This window comes from Scyliorhinus canicula, chromosome 17 (genome assembly GCF_902713615.1).
Source record: "Scyliorhinus canicula chromosome 17, sScyCan1.1, whole genome shotgun sequence".
Lineage (NCBI taxonomy): Eukaryota > Metazoa > Chordata > Chondrichthyes > Carcharhiniformes > Scyliorhinidae > Scyliorhinus > Scyliorhinus canicula.
Genome location: NC_052162.1, coordinates 14960826 through 14980944, shown reverse-complemented (window position 1 = coordinate 14980944; position 20119 = coordinate 14960826).

The window sequence follows — 20119 nt, the reverse complement described above, 5'->3', positions numbered from 1 at the left end:
AAGAGAATTACGCTCAGCGGACTAACATGCTTTACGCGAGGCACGTCCTCTCAACTCGTAGTCAACTCCCTGGTGAGTCAGCAGGCCAGCAGCACGGTTCAATTCCCGTAACAGCCTCCCCGAACAGGCGCTGGAATGTGGCAACTAGGGGCTTTTCACAGTAACTTCATTTGAAGCCTACTCGTGACAATAAGCGATTTTCATTTCATTTAATTTCAGATGATTTCTGGTGAGCCCTAATTCCCCTGGTCATAGACTGTGACTGTCAGGCTGTCACGGCCACGGAACACTCAAATTTACTCATGCGGGACACTTTCGTTATGGCGGATTGCGTCAGATCACATCCACCAGCGATCTTTAGAGGGGACCACGCTCAACCTCGCGTCAACCAAAAAGCTTGCACTATTGATGGTGGTCGCCTCGCGCAATATCCAGGCCTACACCACCGGCCACGCGGCCCACCTCTTCTACGCATCGTGGACCCTGCAGACGGCCGCCCCATCGGGGACCCCACTCAGCCAACCCTACGCCTGTGCCATGCGCCAGCCAGCCAATCCCGGGGGCCCCAGATGTTACTTCTGTGGGCAGCCAAAACACCCCCGCCAACGCTGCCCGGCCCGGAGCGCCCTTTTCAAGGCCTGCGGCAAAAAGGGGCACTTCGCTATGGTGTGCCAGGCTCACTCAGTTGCCGCTATCACACCGACCCCCACCGCGTACGGACAGTGGCCACCGACATCTTCCCCTCCGTGGACCACGCACGGCTAGTGGGTGCCGCCATCTTCCCCTCCCCAGGCCATGTGCGGCCCATTGGCGCCGCCATCTTGTCCTCCTCAGGATTGTCAGGTGCCGCCATCTGTCTCCCTCACAGCACGTGGGCGCCACCATCGTTCCAGGACCCATGCCCCCTGGTACCCCATTGTCTGACACCAGCGACAACCAGCCGCGGCTTGCCTCAGTCACGATCGACCAGTCTCACCCGCACAATCTAGCAACCTCCTCCACAAGCGCGAAGATCGATGGGCAGGAGATCTGTCTGCTGGACTCCGGGAGCACCGAGAGCTTCATACATCCCGATACAGTAAGGCGCTGCTCCCTCGCAGTACACCCCGCCAATCACAGAATCTCCCTGGCCTCCGGGTCCCACTCCGTGGCAATCCGGGGGTACTGCATAGCCACGCTCACTATCCAGGACATAGAGTTCAGCGGCTTCTGCCTCTACGTCCTCCCCAACCTCTGCGCTGCCCTGCTACTCGGCCTGGACTTCCAGTGTAACCTCCAGAGCCTAACATTGAAATTCGGCGGGCCCCTACCACCCCTTACTGTGTGCGGCCTCGCGACCCTAAAGGTCGATCCACCCTCCCTCTTTGCAAACCTAACCCCGGATTGCAAACCCATCGCCACCAGGAGCAGATGGTACAGCACCCAGGACAGGGCCTTCATCAGGTCCGAGTTCCAGCGGCTGCTTCGGGAAGGCATCATCGAGGCCAGCAACAGCCCCTGGAGAGCCCAAGTGGTAGTGGTGAAAACGGGGGAGAAATACAGAATGGTCGTGGACTACAGCCAGACCATCAATCAGTACATGCAGCTCGACGCGTACCCCTCCCACGCATATCTGATATGGTCAATCAGATTGCACAGTACCGGGTCTTCTCAACTGTAGACGTAAAATCCGCCTACCACCAGCTCCCCATCCATAAGGCGGACGGCCCATACACTGCCTTCGAGGCAGATGGCCGCCTCTACCATTTTCTTAGGGTTCCCTTCGGCGTCACCAACCTTCGGGTCTTGGTCTTCCAAAGGGAGATGGACCAAATGGTCAACCGGTACGGGCTGCGGGCCACTTTCCCATACCTAGACAATGTCACCATCTATGGCCACGATCAGCAGGACCATGATGTCAACCTTGCCAAATTTCTCCACACCGCCACTCTCCGACACCTCACTTATAACAAGGAGAAGTGCATATTCAGCACGAACCGCTTAGCCATCCTTGGCTATGTGGTCCAGAACAGAGTTCTGGGGCCCGACCCCGACCGCATGCAATTCCCCCTCATGTAACTCCCCCTTCCCCACTGCCCCAAGGCCCTCAAACGCTGCCTGGGATTGTTTTCTTACTACGCCCAGTGGGTTCCAAATTATGCGGATAAGGCCCGCCCACTCATCCAGTCCACCCTTTTCCCCCTGACGGCCGAGGCTCAACAGGCCTTCAACCGTATTAGGGCCGACATCGCCAAGGCCGCGATGCACGCGGTCGAACACAGCGGGTCTGGTGGCCTGAAGTGCATATGTTTTAATGCAAGAAGTATTACGGGTAAGGCAGATGAACTTATAGCTTGGATTAGTACTTGGAACTATGATGTTGTTGCCATTGCAGAGACCTGGTTGAGGGAAGGACAGGATTGGCAGCTAAATGTTCCAGGATTTAGATGTTTCAGGTGGGATAGAGGGGGATGTAAAAGGGGTGGAGGGGTTGCGCTACTGGTTCGGGAGAATATCACAGCTGTACTGCGGGAGGACACCTCAGAGGGCAGCGAGGCTATAAGAGCAGAGATCAGGAATAAGAAGGGTGCAGTCACAATGTTGGGGGTTAACTACAGGCCTCCCAGCAGCCAGGGGGAGATAGAGGAGCAGATAGATAGACAGATTTTGGAAAAGAGTAAAAACAGGGTTGTTGTGAAGGGAGACTTCAACTTCCCCAATATTGACTGGGACTCACTAAGTGCTGGAGGCTTAGATGCGGCAGAGTTTGTAAGGAGCATCCAGGAGGGCTTCTTAAAACAATATGTAGACAGTCCAACTAGGGAAGGGGCTGTACTGGACCTCGTATTGGGGAATGAGCCCGGCCAGGTGGTAGAAGTTTCAGTAGGGGAGCATTTCGGGAACAGTGACCACAATTCAGTAAGTTTTAAAGTGCTAGTGGACAAGGATAAGAGTGGTCCTAGGGTGAATGTTCTAAATTGGGGGAAAGCTAATTATAACAATATTAGGCGGGAACTGAAGAATCTAGATTGGGGGCGGATGTTTGAGGGTAAATCAACATCTGTCATGTGGTAGGCTTTCAAATGTCAGTTGAAAGGAATTCAGGACCGGCATGTTCCTGTGCGGAAGAAGGATAAATACGGCAAATTTTAGGAACCTTGGATAACGAGAGATATTGTAGGCCTCGTCAAAAAGAAAAAGGAGGCATTTGTCAGGGCTATAAGGCGGGGAACAGACGAAGCCTGTGTGGAATATAAGGAAAGTAGGAAGGAACTTAAGCAAGGAGTCAGGAGGGCTAGAAGGGGTCATTAAAAGTCATTGGCAAATAGGGTTAAGGAAAATCCCAAGGCTTTTTACACGTACATAAAAAGCAAGAGGGTAGCGAGGGAAAGGGTTGGCCCACTGAAGGATAGGCAAGGGAATCTATGTGTGTAGCCAGAGAAAATGGGTGAGGTACTAAATGAATACATTGCATCAGTATTCACCAAAGAGAAGGAATTGGTGGATGTTCAATCTAGAGAAGGGTGTGTAGATAGCCTGGGTCACATTGAGATCCAAAAAGATGAGGTGTTGGGCGTCTTGAAAAATATTAAGGTAGATAAGTCCCCAGGGCCATATGGGATCTACCCCAGAATACTGAAGGAGACTAGAAAGGAAATTGCTGAGGCCTTGACAGAAATCTTTGGATCCTCACTGTCTTCAGGTGATGTCCCGGAGGACTGGAGAACAGCCAATGTTGTTCCTTTGTTTAGGAAGGGTAGCAAGGATAATCCAGGGAACTACAGGCCGGTGAGCCTTACGTCAGTGGTAGGGAAATTACTGGAGAGAATACTTCGAGACAGGATCTATACCCATTTGGAAGCAAATGGACGTATTAGTGAGAGGCAGCACGGTTTTGTGAAGGGGAGGTCGTGTCTCCCGAACCTGATAGAGTTTTTTGAAGAGGTCACAAAGATGATTGATGCAGGTAGGGAAGTGGGTGTTGTCTATATGGACTACAGTAAGGCCTTTGACAAAGTCCCTCATGGTAGACTGGTACAAAAGGTGAAGTCACACGGGATCGGGGTGAGCTGGCAAGGTGATTACAGAACTGGCTAGGTCATAGAAGGCAGAGAGTAGCAATGGAAGAGCACTTTTCTAATTGGAGGGCTGTGACTAGTGGTGTTCGCAGGGATCAGTGCCGGGACCATTGCTGTTCGTAGTATATATAAATGATTTGGAGGAAAATGTAACTGGTCTGATTAGTAAGTTTGCAGACGACACAAAGGTTGGTGGAATTGCATATAGCGATGAGGACTGTCAGAGGATACAGCAGGATTTAGATCGTTTGGAGACTTGGGCGGAGAGATGGCAGATGGAGTTTAATCCAGACAAATGTGAGGTAATGCATTTTGGAAGGTAGGGAATATACAGTGAATGGTAGAACCCTCAAGTGTATTGAAAGTCAGAGAGATCTAGGTGTACAGGTCCACAGGTCACTGAAAGGGGCAACACAGGTGGAGAAGGTAGTCAAGAAGGCATACGGCATGCTTGCCTTCATTGGCCGAGGCATTGAGTATATGAATTGGCAAGTCATGTTGCAGCTGTATAGAACCTTAGTTAGGCCACACTTGGAGTATAGTGTTCAATTCTGGTCGCCACACTACCAGAAGGATGTGGAGGCTTTAGAGAGGGTGCAGAAGAGATTTACCAGGATGTTGCCTGGTATGGAGGGCATTAGTTACGAGGAGTGGTTGAATAAACTCGGTTTGTTCTCAGCAGCTATAACCCCCGGGGAAATAGACAGGTGGAGAGGGAGAACAGGACGGTCTGGAGGGCCGTCCAGCTGGCCCTACGGTCCAGAAATCTCCCGGCCTCCCGCTGGCAGGAGGTCCTCCCCGATGCACTGCAGTCCATTCGGTCAATCCTATGCACTGCGACTAACTACATAACCCATGAACGTCTCTTTGTCTTCCCCAGGAAGTCCACCTCCGGGGTGTCGCTCCCGACTTGGCTCACAGTTCCAGGACCCGTACTCCTCCATAAGCACATACGACTCCACAAGGCGGACCCGTTGGTGGAAAGGGTGCAGTTACTCCATGCCAATCCCCAGTATGCCTACGTAGCGTACCCCGACGGCCGCCAAGATACTGTCTCTCTCAGGGACCTGGCATCAGCAGGTTCCACACACACACACATACATACACACACACGCACCACCCCCAGCCCGGCGCCACCCTCCCCTCCCCTGGCTCACGCAGCAGTAATTCCCCCCAGGACCATCCATCCTCTCTCTGCCCACGCCCAAGGATGAAGAGGATCTGGGCACGCTCCCAGAGTCACCAAGGACCTGACTGATGCCAGAATCGCCGCCACCACTGCGTCGCTCCCAACTTCAGATCAAGGTTCCGGACCGGCTAAACCTGTAATTGGTTCTAAACTCAATTTTTCTTTTCTCTGTAGATTAAACTTGTGCTGTATATAGTTCTCCACCACCCCCGCCGGACTCAATTTTAATAGGGGGTGAATGTGATAGTAACCACTGCTGTGTATATTAGGGTATGTATGGTAAGGCCCTGCACGGGGGTGGTCCCTCCCTGCTGGCTCCGCCCAGTAGGCGGAATATAAATATGTGTGCTCCCATACAGCAGCCATTTCGCCAGCTGCTGTAGGAGGCCACACATCTTAGCGTAATAAATCCTCAGTTGTATTCAACTCTCGTCTTTGTGCAATTGATCGTGCATCATCTAGATCAGTACCCCATGCCACGAAGATGTATATGCCAAACTGGCAGGGGATCAAACCTTCATCAAACTAGGTATGGGCCATGCCTACCTCCAGGTAGATCAGATGATTAATCCAGGAAATATGTGATGATTAATACCCAGAAGGGTTTATACAAATGTACACAGCATTTATACGAATGTGCCTGACCTTCGGAGTCTCGTGACATGCGCCATTTTTCAACCGTGATGGAAAAGAGCAAAAAGGTGAAGAGGCATGGAAGACGCAGCAAGAGAAACAACAACTGCAGGACACGGACAGAACAGGAAAATCTTCAACCAAACTCCAGAGCCGCCAACAGTTAAAGGAAGGCATGGAAAATTCCTACCGTTACCAGAGTGTTTCAATCATGTGGAAACACCAGATCAAGCTGAGAAGTGGTAGAACCTGCATTGCAGGTTTATCAGGTATGTAACAGCATTAAGACTTGCAGAGAAGACTAGCAAAGAGCAGGTCAGTACCTTACTCTATGCCATTGGCAGTAGTGCAGATGATGCTCCAGTCAGATAGGAAATAAACAAAGACATGGTAATGTATAAAAAAATTATCAAAACCGTTGATACTTATTTTAATCTTTACAAAACACCATAATAGAACGAGAGAAATTTAGTAGGCCCCACACCCAAAAACCTGGAGACAGCATAGATTCCTTTATTGATGAGCTATATCGGGGTGGCACGGTGGTGCAATAGTTAGCGCTACTACCTCAGAATGCCGAAGACCTGTGTTCGATCCCGGCCCCAGGTCATTGTCCGTGTGGAGTTTGCACATTCTCCCCGTGTCTGCATGGGTGTCACTCCCACAACCTAGGGCAGGGCTGGGAGAGTAGGGGGTTGGCCAGGGGGTAGGATATGTGGTCAAGGCGGATGGGCATGGAGCATCATTGCCACAGCCTGCAAGGCAGCCATGCATCTGCGCATGTCGCTCACTGCCACTGTGAACGTAGAGCCACAGGTCTTATGCGTGTCCCACCAGGGCACCCCCCAGGTGCACGCTAGCCCCAGCCGACCCATCAACAGGATTGGCATGCTCCAGCACAATCAGTGCCACCTTGTTGGCTGGGGTGAGTGTGCGTGGGGAGGGTAATGTGTTTATGTGGCTGCAGCTTGTCAGCCTCCCGAGTGTCAGTCATGGGCCCGTTGAATCCCACATTGATTTTCATTGGAATCGATTGAATTCCACGTGCGCCGGTGCTAGCCCCTTAATATTAGCTCAATCGGTCCAGATGCAACGCCAGTTTTGCTATCGTGGAAGTCCACAAATCCTGCCCGGTGACAACACTTAATCTCAGGAATGGAGAATTCCTCCGCATAAGTCTGTATTCAGCATTGTGAAAAGTGCCTTGAACTGAAAAAGGGATTGTGGGTGGATCAGAGTGGATGAATGTAGAATGAATAACCAAGACCGATGAAGTGCTGCAACTTTGTTGTGGAAAAACCACAATGAATTATTTTCTTATTCTTTCACTGGATCTGGGCATCTCTGGCTAGACCAGCATTTATTGCCCATTCCCAATAGCCCTTAAGGTGGGAATGAGCCACCTTCTTGAACCTCTTAAATCACTGTTGGTAAGGGAGTTCCAGGGTCTCGACCCAATAACAATGAAGGAACAATATCATGGTTTCATGTCAGGATGGTGAGTGGCTTGGAGGGGAACACATGGGGATGGTGTTCCCAGGCATCTGCTGCCTTTGTCCTTCTAGCTGAAGGAGCTTATGAGTTTGAAAGATGCTGTCGAAGAAACCTGGGTTTGTTCGAGCAGTGCATCTTGTAGATGGTGCACATTATTGTCACTGTGTGCCAGCATTGGCGAGAGATATTCAAGCTGGTGGATGAGATGTCAATCAAGTGGGCTGCTTTGTCCTGGAGGCTGTCAAACTTCCTGAATGTTGTTGGTGTACTCAACCAGGCGAGTGGAGAATAATTAATCAAATTCCTGAATTGTGCCTTGTAGATAGTGGACAGACTTTAGGGTGGCGCGATGGTGCAGTGGTCAGCATTGTTGTTTCACAGCTCCAGGGTCCCAGGTTTGATTCCCGGCTTGGGTCACTGCCTGTGCAGCGTCTTCACGTTCTCCCCGTGTCTGGATGAGTTTCCTCCGGGTGCTCCGGTTTCCTCCCACAGTCCAAAGATGTGCAGGTTCGATGGATTTGCCGTGCTAAATTGCCCTTTCTAAAAAGTGTTCTAAAAAGGCGAGAGGGGGTTATGGGCATCGAATGGAGGTGTGGGCATAAGTAAGGTACTCTTTCCAAGGACCGGTGCAGACTCGATGGGCTGAATGGCCTCCTTCTGGACTGTAAATTCTTTTATTCTATGAGTCAGGAGATGAGTTACTGTCCACAGAATGAGCCACACTGTGCCATTGCGCCACCCTCAATAATCAATAGGTTGTTTTTCTTTCCCATGTTTGAGCTGATGCCAATGTTGAGGATGCCCAGGGCAATTCCCTCCTGACTGTGCATCAGTGATGGGTCTGCCCAGTTGGCGGTACATGAGAACCCAAGGATTGTGATGGCGTCTGGGACATTGTAAGGTATAATTCTCTGAGCATGAGTATGTCAGGCTGTTGCTTGACTGGTCTGTGGCACAGCTCTTCCAAGCTTGATACAAATCCCAGGTGTTATTAAGGAGGGCTGGGTGTGGTGTTATCATTTCTGGTGCCTCGGCCGATGCCGGTGGTCCATTTGGTTTCATCCCCCTTACACTTTGTAGTGGTTTGATACAATTGAGTAACTTGTTTGGACATTTTTAGGGCATTTAAAAGCCAACCAGAATTCTGAGGGTCTGGAGTCACAAGGAGGACCAGGTAAAGATGAAATATTTCCTGGTGGGATTTGAACCCATGTCCCCAGAGCATGCGTCTGAACTTCTGGTCCAGTGACATGGCCACAGCCTCCCCCTAGTTCTTGAACTCTAATGCAATCTGGAGAGCAGAAAGCAAATGCAAAATAGAAACTACAATCATCACCAGGAGTAAAAAAGAACCACAGATGGAGTTCTCATTTCCATAGAGACCATGGGAGTCTCAGAATGGAATGATGACAGAGACTTTTGGGGAGATACGGAATAATATAAATAGTATTTATTAAAGTTAGTGATTTTGCAGAACGTGCAGTACAAAGGGTTAATATTAAATATGTAAATATATAGTCTACATCAACACTGAACTAGATCACATGACAATAGAGCATGAAGAGAGATGGTTCTATGTAGAGCCTCGTGATGAGTCTGTAATATACAGAGGCCAGAACGTTACGTTGTTTGAGCAGGTGCCTGACCCAGAAGCGCATAAACTCACGTGGGGAAACTTTGGGTGCATGTCCTGTTCGACATGTCCCGATGTCGAACAATATTTCGAGCAGTGGGCATGTGCAAGAGTTGGAAGCGCACCCACCGACAATCAAGCAGGCAATTAAAAAATGAATGAGGCCAATCGAAAGCAATTTTATGTAGTCTGTCTGCTTTTAGCTTGGCAGGCGGATCGATTGGCCAGGCGGCCTTTACGTTTTAGCTTCAACCTCGATACAGGGTCGGATTAAATGTCAGGGCTGAAGTAAAATTACAAAAGATGGAAGTTTGCTGGTATGTCAGGGTGGCACAGTGGGTAACACTGCTGCCTCGCTTAGATTCTGACCTTGGATGACTGTCTGTGCGGAGTCTGCACGTTATCCCCGGGTCTGCTTGGGTTTCCCCCGGGTGCTCCGATTTCCTCCCAGAGTCCAAGAATGTGCAGGTTAGATGGGGTTATGGGAATAGGGCGCGGAAGCGGGTCTAGGAAGTGTGCTCTTTCAGAGGGCCGATGCAGATTTGATGAGCTAAATGGTCTCCTGTTCCACTGTAGGAAATCTAGCATGAGCTGCCAACTCTTTTCTTCCCAAAAATATTTTTATTCTCCTCCTTTTCACATTTTCTCCCAAATTTACACCCAACAATAAACAATAATCAGTAACGAATGCAATGTCAATCCCTATATCAATAACAACGATCCCATCTTCCCACCAAACCCCAGACATTGGCCCGCATGTTAACATAAACAAATGACAAAAAGGAATCACCCATAGTCACCATTAACACATACAGTTCCTCTCCCCCCAACCCCCCCAGCACCCCCCCCCCCCCCCCCCCCAGTGTTTGACGTAATCCAATTCTCAAAAGTGCATAATGAATAACGCCCATGAATTGTAGAACCCCTCCATCCTTCACCCGAGGTCAAATTTGACCTTTTCAAGCGCAAAGAATTCCAGCAGTCACTCTGCCAAGCCAGGGCACAGGCTGGAGAGGTTGATCTCCACCCTAACAGGAGCAGCCTTCGCACCCGTTACCAACCCCGGCTGGTCCGACACCCCGAATATGGCCTCCCGAGGGCCCGGGTCCAGTTTCACGTGCACCACTTTAGAGATTACCCTAAAAACCTCCTTCCAGTAATCCTCCAGCTTTGGACAGGACCAAAACATATGAACGTGGTTTGCGCCTCCCCCCCTGCAACGTTCACACACATCTTCTACCCCCTCAAAGAGCCGGCACGTCCTCGCCATTGTGAGGTGTGCTCCATACACCACCTTCAGCTGTATCAGCCCCAACCTCGCACACGAGGCTGAGGCGTTCACCCTCCGGAGCACCTCACACCAGAACCCCTCCTTCATACCCTCTCCCAACTCTTCCCCCCACTTTGCCTTGATCCCTTCCAGCGCTTCCTTCTCCTCTTCCAAAATAGCCTTGCAAACCGCTGATACTACCCCTTCGTGCCCAGACACTCTGCATAGTTTTTCCATCGCTCGTTATTTTTCGCAGGTTTGCATCACCCTGATTCAGCTCCTGCGGGAGCATGTTAGAAGCGCCCACCCTCATTCCCCTCCTTTTCTCAGTGCCCATGCTCTTCCCCAGCAGCGCTCCAGTCTTTCCCAATCACACTCTGGGACAAATCGCAGCTGGAGTGCTTTTTGCATCCACATCTGAGCCTGTCGAGTGTGGGTGCCCGACGGGCAAATAAACCCATCAGGCCATAGCTTTTTAAAATTCTTTCACGGGATAGGAGCATCATTCTTTCGGCCAGCATTTTCTGCCCATCTCTAGTTCCTTTGAGAAGGTGGTGGTGAGTAGGAAGTCAGTAAAATGTTCAATGAAAGGTAAAGCTTACCAACAACTGTCTCAATCTAGGTCTGAGACTCACTGCAACAGCAGAAGATGGGCCTGTGCTGGAGACATCTGGGAATTAATGCCCTCTGAGCCACATGCTCTCGAGGGCCGAATGGCCCACTCGCTGTCCATTCTGGCCCCCTGCCTACTCTCAGGATTCCCATCCGGGAGTTAAAATAAGGACAAAAAAGTGAAATATGGCTGCTGTTGCAATGGTCTCCTTGCCCTATCTTTTGCCTCATTCAATTATCACTACTGACATTTGACCGCTTTTGTTTTCCACACAATATCACAGAACGTCCAGTGCAGAGAGGCAGGGAAATGGGGGAATTTCTTCCCCGACCTCTCCCCCATTTCCCAGCCTCTCTGTACTTGCCTAAAGCTTGCCTTGTTGTTAACTTTTTCCAGTCCTAATTCTGGCTTCCTGTGCTTTCCCAATTATAATTGTCCCACCACCATTGACGTTTGTATCAGCCACGCCCCAGGCTCAGGAATTCTCTCCCCACACCTCTTTTGCCTCTCTAATTCACTTCTTCCCTCCTTTGTGAAACATCTTAAAACCCTCTTTGACACAGCTTTTGATCATTTGAGCTGATATTTCCTTTTGTGGCTGGCTGTCTTGCTTTGTTTCTTAATCCTCCTGTGAAGCATCGAGGGACATTTCATTACGTTCACGGCCCTGCGCGCATATAAGTTGTTGTTGTTCTAATGAATGGTCGATGACCTGAAACCTAACCCTGTTTTTCTCTCCACAGGCGCTGCTGCCCTTGCTGAGAATGGCCAGCAATTTATGTCTTGGTTAGCACGGTGCCAGCTAGAGTGGAAATGGCCCCCTTCGACAACGATACACTTTCTAAAATTTCCTTCATTGGCACGGAATGTTTGCGCAGGTTAAATTAGCAGCAATAATATGACACGTCATCAAAATGTGGAAAGCATTTTGTTCAGTTCCACAGGTCCACTCGGGGGATTAAAGGTTAAAAAAAATGCAGTAGCAATGGAATATGACTGAAAGTACAAGAGCAATGTAGCTGGAAAAATAAAATAAAACCACACCTAAATACATTACCAAGATAAGACTGACGCAGCTCATTCTTTCAATTGATGCCTTAATTACATTGAGGCAGCCGGAATAGAATGCAGATTGATCATTGGACAGGTTATTTAAATGTATGATCTGACCATTGAAAAACAAAGTGGTCAAGTGACATATGTCAACATTTGATGAAGGGGGCAGCTCGCAATGCAGCTTAACTGATAGGTATCGAAAGCTGTGAAGGCCAACCGATATGAATGGAAGCAAAAATTGGGAGAGATAAAGATTGAAACATAGAAAATAGGAATAGGCCATTTGGACATTCGTACCTGCTCTGCCAATTACCACGACCATGGCTGCTCATCCAACTCAGTAAATGTTCCCGCTTTCCCCCCCCCCCCCCATATCCTTTTCATTTTTGCCAATTAAGGGTCAATTTAGCATGGCCAATCCACCTACGCGGACAGTGACCCAGAGCTGGGATCGAACCTGGGACCTCAGCGCCGTGAGGCAGCAGTGCTACGCACTCTGCCACCGTGCTGCCCTCCCCCCATACCCTTTGATCCCTTTAGCCTAAGAGTTACATCCAACCGCTTCATGAAAACATACAATGTTTTGGCCTCAACTGCTCTCGGTGGTAGAGAATTCCACAGGTGGACCACTCTCTGGGAGAAGAAATTTCTCCTCATTTGTTTTAAATGGTTCATCCCATATCCTCAGGCTGTGACCACTAGTTCTGGACACTTCTGTCATCGGATACATCCGTCTTGCATTTTCCATCTAGCCCTGTCAGAATTTTAGAGGTTCCTATGAGATCCTCATTCTTCGAAATTTGAGTGAATACAATCCTAACTCACTCAATCTCGGGCGGCACGGTGGCACAGAGGTTAGCACTGCTGTCGCACGGTGGCAAGGACCCAGGTTTGATGCTGGCCCTGGACCACTGTCCGTGTGGAGTTTGCACAATCTGTCCATGTCTGCGTGGCTCTCACACCCACCCCACCCCCCCCACAAACCCAAAGATGTGCAAGATAGGTAGATTGGCCATGCTAAATTGCCCCTTAATTGGAAAAAAAGAATTGGGTACTCTAAATTTATTTAAAATAACTGACTCAATCTCTCGTCACATGTCAGTCCCAGCATCCCAGGAATCTGTCTGATAAACCTCCGCTCCACTCGTTCCATAGCAAGAACATCTATCCTCAGATAAGGAAACCAAAACTGCACACAATGGGGGCGATTCTCCAAAATGGAGCCGTTTGCGCCATCGTGAACGCCGTCGCATTTCACAACGGCACGAAATGGGCACGGGGACGACCGATTCTCACCTCCACAGGGGGCCAGCACGGTGCAGCAGCGGTTCACGCCGCTCCAGCCTCCTTTCCCTGCGGCCAATGGACGCCGCGTCAACCTGCGCATGCGCGGGGGACTTCTTCAGCGCGCCGGCCCCGACTCAACTTGCGTCGGGGTTCAGGGGCCAGCCGTGCAAGAAAGTAGGCCCGGGGTGGGGTGGAAGAGGCCGGCCCGCCAATCGGTGGGCTCCGATCGCAGGCCAGACCCCATCAGAGACCCCCTCGGTGAAGGATCGCTTTTCTCCGCCCTACAGGCCGCACCCGACCCTACGCGCAGAGTACCCGCCAGCAGCGACCGGGGTGAACGGCGCCGGCGGGACTTTGTTATATCCACGCGGCTGCTCGGCCCATCCGTATGCCATATACCATGTCCAGCTATTTTTACTCCAATTCCTCCTATGTTGGTGCAACCTTTAAATTTTCATTAAAAAAAAAATAAATTTAGAATACCCAATTATTTTTTCTCCAATTAAGGGGCAATTTAGGGTGGCCAATCCACCTAACCTGCACATCTTTGGGTTGTGGGTGTGAAACCCATGCAGGCATGGGGAGAAAGTGCATGTGGTGATTGTACATTAGTGTAGATGAAATACAACTGAGCAAGCACTAGAGGGAGCACAGGAGAGCTATAAATACAGAGGGACAGGCAGTGAGGGCACACTTCACAGAAGGGAGAACTGGTAGCAAGATACAGGGAGCAAGACACAGGCAGGCAGCATTTGAGGTGGCTGTAAGTTAAGCTCTGAAGACAGAATGAAAACCACAATAAAGCATCTACTCCAACTTTCAGACTACGAGCTTTATAAAGACACAAGGAACAACACAGTGCAAACTCCACACGGACAGTGACCGAGGGGCGGGTTCAGCGCTGCAGTCCCCAGTGCTAACCACTGCGCCACAGATAGCCCCCAACCTTTACATTTGACCACCTCACATTGGGTTTCTGAATCCAGTTCATTCATGTAAATGATTCTCCGATTCTGGGGCTAAGTCCCCATGCCGTTGTGGGAACGGTAGTGTTTTATGCCAGAGAAAATGGTGTAAAATGGCCACCGATTCCCTGTTTTGCTGGGGGCTAGCAATATGGCAGCGTAGAGCACCTGGGTCTAGCTGCCAATACGGCCCAGAGAATTGCCGTGTCCGTGGCCGTGCATGAGCACATCGGCGGCCTGCTGTGGCTGCCTCGTGCAAAATGGCAGCGGCCGCCCGTGGACCCGGCCCGAGAAATATCCCACCCCCCTTTGGCTGGCTCGAGTGCCCGGACCCCCCCCCCCCCACCCCCCCTCCCGCAGTTCCCCCAGCCCCTGATGAAGTCCCCCCCTGCCTGTGGATCGGCCCTCCCCCGATTGTGATGGTGCTGGAATGAATCCGCAGCCGCCACACCGTGTTCCCGACGGATGAGACCACACGCGACCATTGCCGTCGGGAACTCGGCCGGTCGGGTTGGAACATGTGGGGCTGGGCCTCATGCAATGTTCTGAGGCTATCGATACGTGGCGTGGCGTACTCGGGAGAGTGCGTTGCTTTGGGGAGGTGGAGCATCCCAAAAGCGGCGCTGCCCCCGATTTGGTCAGGAACTTTGATTTTCCGGCCGATCGTCGAACGCGTTTTCGCCATTGGCGACCGGAGAATCCAGCCTCTTGGGTTTCCAACTTTGAACCCTGGGTCAGTCCACCCTGTAGGACCCACCCTCTGACTCAGGCAAAACATCTGTAATGAGAACCTCTTATTCTTGTTATCCTGTAGCAAGGTTGTAATTAATTTCTGGGATGACAACAGCTTCAAGTTCAACTGATAGCTTTTTACCTGGAACCTTAAGCTAAAGCTTTCTGGAATCATCTTTGGCATTGTTTGATGATTGAACTGCACTTTAAACAAGAACACATAGGTGATAAGAAAACATGAGGTTAGCTGATGTCTTGTGCAGCTGAATTAGTACACACAGTAACTTCAAGACACTCCTTCCCTCTTGGTACAAGTACAGAACTCTCAGTTCTTTAGGCACATGAGGTCTTTCAGACTGAGGTACAATAGCAATACCTCATGTAAAATCAGTTAGGAAACAAAAATTCCTTGATGTGCACAGGGCTAAATCGCTGGCTTTTAAAGCAGACCAAGGCAGGCCAGCAGCACGGTTCAATTCCCGTACCAGCCTCCCCGAACAGGCGCCGGAAAGTGGTGACTAGGAGCTTTTCACAGTAACTTCACTTGAGGCCTACTTGTGACAATAAGCGATTTTAATTTCATTTCTACACTCAGACTAAAAAGTTGAGTGTGTCTTTCCCAAGTGATTTGAACCAAGCTGGTCAATAAGCCTGAATTATTGCATGAGAAAACAAAATACTGCACATGCTAGCGAGGCTCTGAAGAAGTCATCTTCGATTCAAGACGCTAACCCTGGCTGGGACCTTCAGGTCTGCCATGGCGGAAACAGCCATGGCAGAACCCTTGACCCAACCAGACGTCCATTGACTTTTTGTGCCTTAGTTAATCCCCCTGGGGTGGGGGTTGATCAATCTTGTTGATTGAGTGGCCCGTTCTCCACTTTACTGGTGGTCATCTGGTGGGATAGCTCTTGTAGGTTGGTTTTTGCTGCTCTCCTGTAGCACCTGAGGACTTGACCAGAGTTTGAGCGTGTTGGTATCATTGCCAATCCTCTCTTCTCTTCATAATTGTGGTTCCAATCTGGGCTTGCTTTTGGCTTTTAGTTGCCGTCATGACTCCCACGAGGAAACAATTATCGATCTCCTTCCGGGGACTCGAGGAGAACGAGCTGCCCAGGTCGGGGGGCGGAGCGCCACTCAGTTGGGGCTCGTTAGAACTGAGCATAAAAGCCAGCCCGAACAGGGACCGACATGTTGGTTGGTTGTCCCAAAGGGGAGACTGTGATTCTGGATACTTACTACTGTGGGCAGATTACAGTTAAAAATAAATAAATCTTTTCCTTCCGAGCGCTGGATTCCCAGGTCATTAATGTTGTGTTATGCAGTATGTATGTAACTCTCCATAGATCTGGGGTTTCCATGTTTCTTTATTTGCAAGGGTGGAATGACAAATCTGCTCCTGGCTCCTACATGGGTGCAGATGGTTTGGAATCCGGAAAGAGAATGTCGTGTTGAGTTATTGGCGCTGCTGGAGTTGCGGGATGTATGTTGGTACGCACCCAATCATGGCACTGGAAGTTTATCCTGATCTCCCGTGATGATGGTTGGCTGTGCGACATGGGAGGCTGTGCGCCACTTTGTCACGTTTTCGTGATCTTACCCGGTTTCTCCCTCGGTCTCTGGCGGGGCGATGAGGAAATCTAGTTCTGTCTAATGATGGTGGTAAGTCAGTTGTGGTTTTGTTCTCCTGTTCCATGCGAGTTAAGCCATTTCTGTTTTTTTGTTATCCTTCCTTGCTTCTGGTGATTTTTTTATTTTTTTTTTTATTTTTTTTTTATAAATTTAGATTACCCAATTATTTTTTCCAATTAAGGGGCAATTTAGCGTGGCCAATCCACCTCTCTGCACATTTTTGGGTTGTGGGGGCGAAACCCACGCAGACACGGGGAGAATGTGCAAACTCCACACGGACAGTGACCCAGAGCCGGGATCGAACCTGGGACCTCAGCGCCGTGAGGCGGTTGTGCTAACCACTAGGCCACCATGCTGCCCTTTCTGGTGATTTATTATTCTATAACTTTCTTGCATCATTTTAGAAAATGTAAAATCACAATGAAGATACTTAAAAAACAAAAACTCACAAGTTGAATGAGAGGCAAGACGACAAAAACCTCTGCCTTGGAAAGGCTGGCCATTCTCAACTTTTGCATTTTATCCTCAAATTATTTTGTCCCAAAATTCATTATGTGAGAACAGGCTGTTTCGTTGAGTGGATAAAACACAACAAAGTTGTTTCAAGTCACTCAGGATAAACCCAAACTTGATTATAAGTAAATCAGCTTCAACTTAATGAGTTATATACTCACGCACTTTGATGCCATGTTTTACACTCAAAAGGGTTCACACACTGCATTTCATCAGATTTAATAGATTTACATTAAAATCCATCATCTGTATTCCTCCCTTCTGCTAAAACTGCTTGATTAATAGGTCTTGGCACTGTCATCCTCTATGATGTCCAATGTACAACTTAGAGGCTGGATTGACCTTCAACAGATTAAAGGAACTGCTGATTTAATTGCCTCTATTGGCTTTGAACAGTGCACATAACCAAATCAGGCTTGGTTTCAACTTTGGCTGGGCCAGATTTCATCCTGGAATCAAATTTTTGAGGCGGGGACACATTGTGAATCGCCCTGTCAATCGCTGTCAGATTTTAATTTTCTGACAAACTCTAACCCGTTTGCAATGTAATCAGTTCATTCTCTGATTGGCCAAGTCCTGACATACATTTGAGCCACAAAATTTCAAAGAAATAAACACAATTACCCTCTTTTCTCCCCAGGAGAAACTTAACCTTCTTCGATCCTTTAAATGCCAATTCGGATTGGATTGGATTTGTTTATTGTCACGTGTACTGAGGTACAGTGAAAAGTATTTTTCTGCGAGCAGCTCAACAGATCATTAAATACATGGGAAGAAAAGGGAAGAAAATAAAATACATAATAGGGCAACACAAGATATACAATGTAACTACATAGGCACCGGCATTGGATGAAGCATACAGGGTGTAGTGTTCATGAGGTCAGTCCATACGAGCGTCGTTTAGGAGTCTGGTAACAGCGGGGAAGAAGCTGTTTCTGAGTCCGTTCATGCGTATTCTCAGACTTCTGTATCTCCTGCCCGATGGAAGAAGTTGGAAGAGTGAGTAAGCCGGGTGGGAGGGGTCTTTGATTATGCTGCCCAGGCAGCGGGAGGTGTAGATGGAGTCAATGGATGTAAGGCAGGTTTGTGTGATGGACTGGGCTGTGTTCACGACTCTCTGAAGTTTCTTGCGGTCCTGGGCCGAGCAGTTGCCATACCAGGCTGTGATGCAGCCAGATAGGATGCTTTCTATGGTGCATCTGTAAAAGTTGGTAAGGGTTAATGTGGACATGCCGAATTTCCTTAGTTTCCTGAGGAAGTATAGGCGTTGTTGTGCTTTCTTGGTGGTAGCGTCAACATGGGTGGACCAGATTTTTGGAGATGTGCATCCCATGGTATTTGAAACTGCTAACCATCGCCACCTCGGCCCCATTGATGCTGACAGGGGTGTGGACAATACTTTGCTTCCTGAAGTCAATGACCAGCTCTTTAGTTTTGCTGGCATTGAGGGAGAGATTGTTGTCGTTGCACCACTCCACTAGGTTCTCTATCTTCCTCCTATATTCTGACTCATCGTTATTCGAGATCCTGTCCACTATGGTCGTATCGTCAGCAAACTTGTAGATGGAGTTGGAACCAAATTTTGCCACCCAGTCATGTGTGTAGGAAGTAGAGTAGGGGGCTAAGTACGCAGCCTTGCGGGGCCCCGGTATTGAGGACTATTATGGAAGGGGTGTTGTTCATTCTTACTGATTGTGGTCTGTTGGTCAGATAGTCCAGGATCCAGTTGCAGAGTGGGGAGCCAAGTCCTAGGTTTTGGAGCTTTGATGTGAGCTTGGCTGGGATTATGGTGTTGAAGGCGGAGCTGTAATCAATAAATAGGAGTCTGATGTAGGAGTCCTTGTTGTCGAATTCTCTACAAACTGTGAAGGAAAGCTCAATATTCTTAATTGGCAATTTCTGCCATAGACTGTGCTGATTCACTACGGCATGAAAAGTATTATTGCGACCAAAACCCCCATAAATGTCATGGCTCCTTCAAATGTTTAATTTGCCAACCCGTTGTCCCACTTCCTATCTCCAGGGCTGCTTTGGCCACCTCATTAAAGATGTTGGTCACAAAAATAAAAAAGCGAACATGAATCACACATCCTGAACCTCAGCGAAAGCTGACGGCCCAGTCAGCTAAATTGCACCCTGACACATTAAACCCGAAAGCATCCTGCAAATGAAGAACCTCACCCGTTTCGCTATTTCCAGCTGCAGTACAAATTTGCAAGCTATTTATAAATAAAACTAAATTTAAAACATTCAGATAAACCAAATCCTAACTCGATGTATACACGAATTGGGTATCTTGTGCCAATTCCCCTTCCTCCACCTCAATTGATTTCTTCTGCAGCTCTGTCCTGAGGGGATGAATGTTTGTTGTGCTTCATCCAAGGTTAGTCTTTGTGAGTTTAGACAGTGAGTGTCAACAAGCTATTGCCTCATGCAAACATCAAAGTCCAGCTGGCCCAATGCCGTTTGTCATCAGATGTTGCGGCAGAGTGTTGCTAATGTATAGAGCCTTAGTGAGACCACACCTACAATATTATAACAACAAAGAGTACAGCACAGGAACAGGCCCTTCGGTCCTCTAAGTCTGCGGTGATCACGTGTCCTATCTAGCCTGTATCCTATAACCCGTCTGTTCATGTGCCTATCCAGATAAGTCTTACAGGTCACTAAAGTATCTGCCTCGCCCACCTCACTTGGCAGTGCATTCCAGGCCACTACCACCCTCTGTGTAAAAAAGACTTATCCCGCACATTTCCACTGAACATTTTCCCCCTCACCTTGAACTTGTGCCCCCTTGTAATTGGCATTTCTGCCCTGGGAAAAAGCCTCCAACTGTTCACCCATCTATACCCCTAATAATTTTATAAACTTCTATCAGGTTGCCCCTCAGCCTCCTTCTCTCTAGGGAGAACAATCCTAGTTCATTTAATCTCTCCTCATAGCTAATACCCTCCATACCAGACAACATCCTGGTAAAGCTTTTCTGTACTCTCTCCAAAGCCTCCTCGTTCTTCTGGTAGTGGCCAGAATTGGACACAGTATTC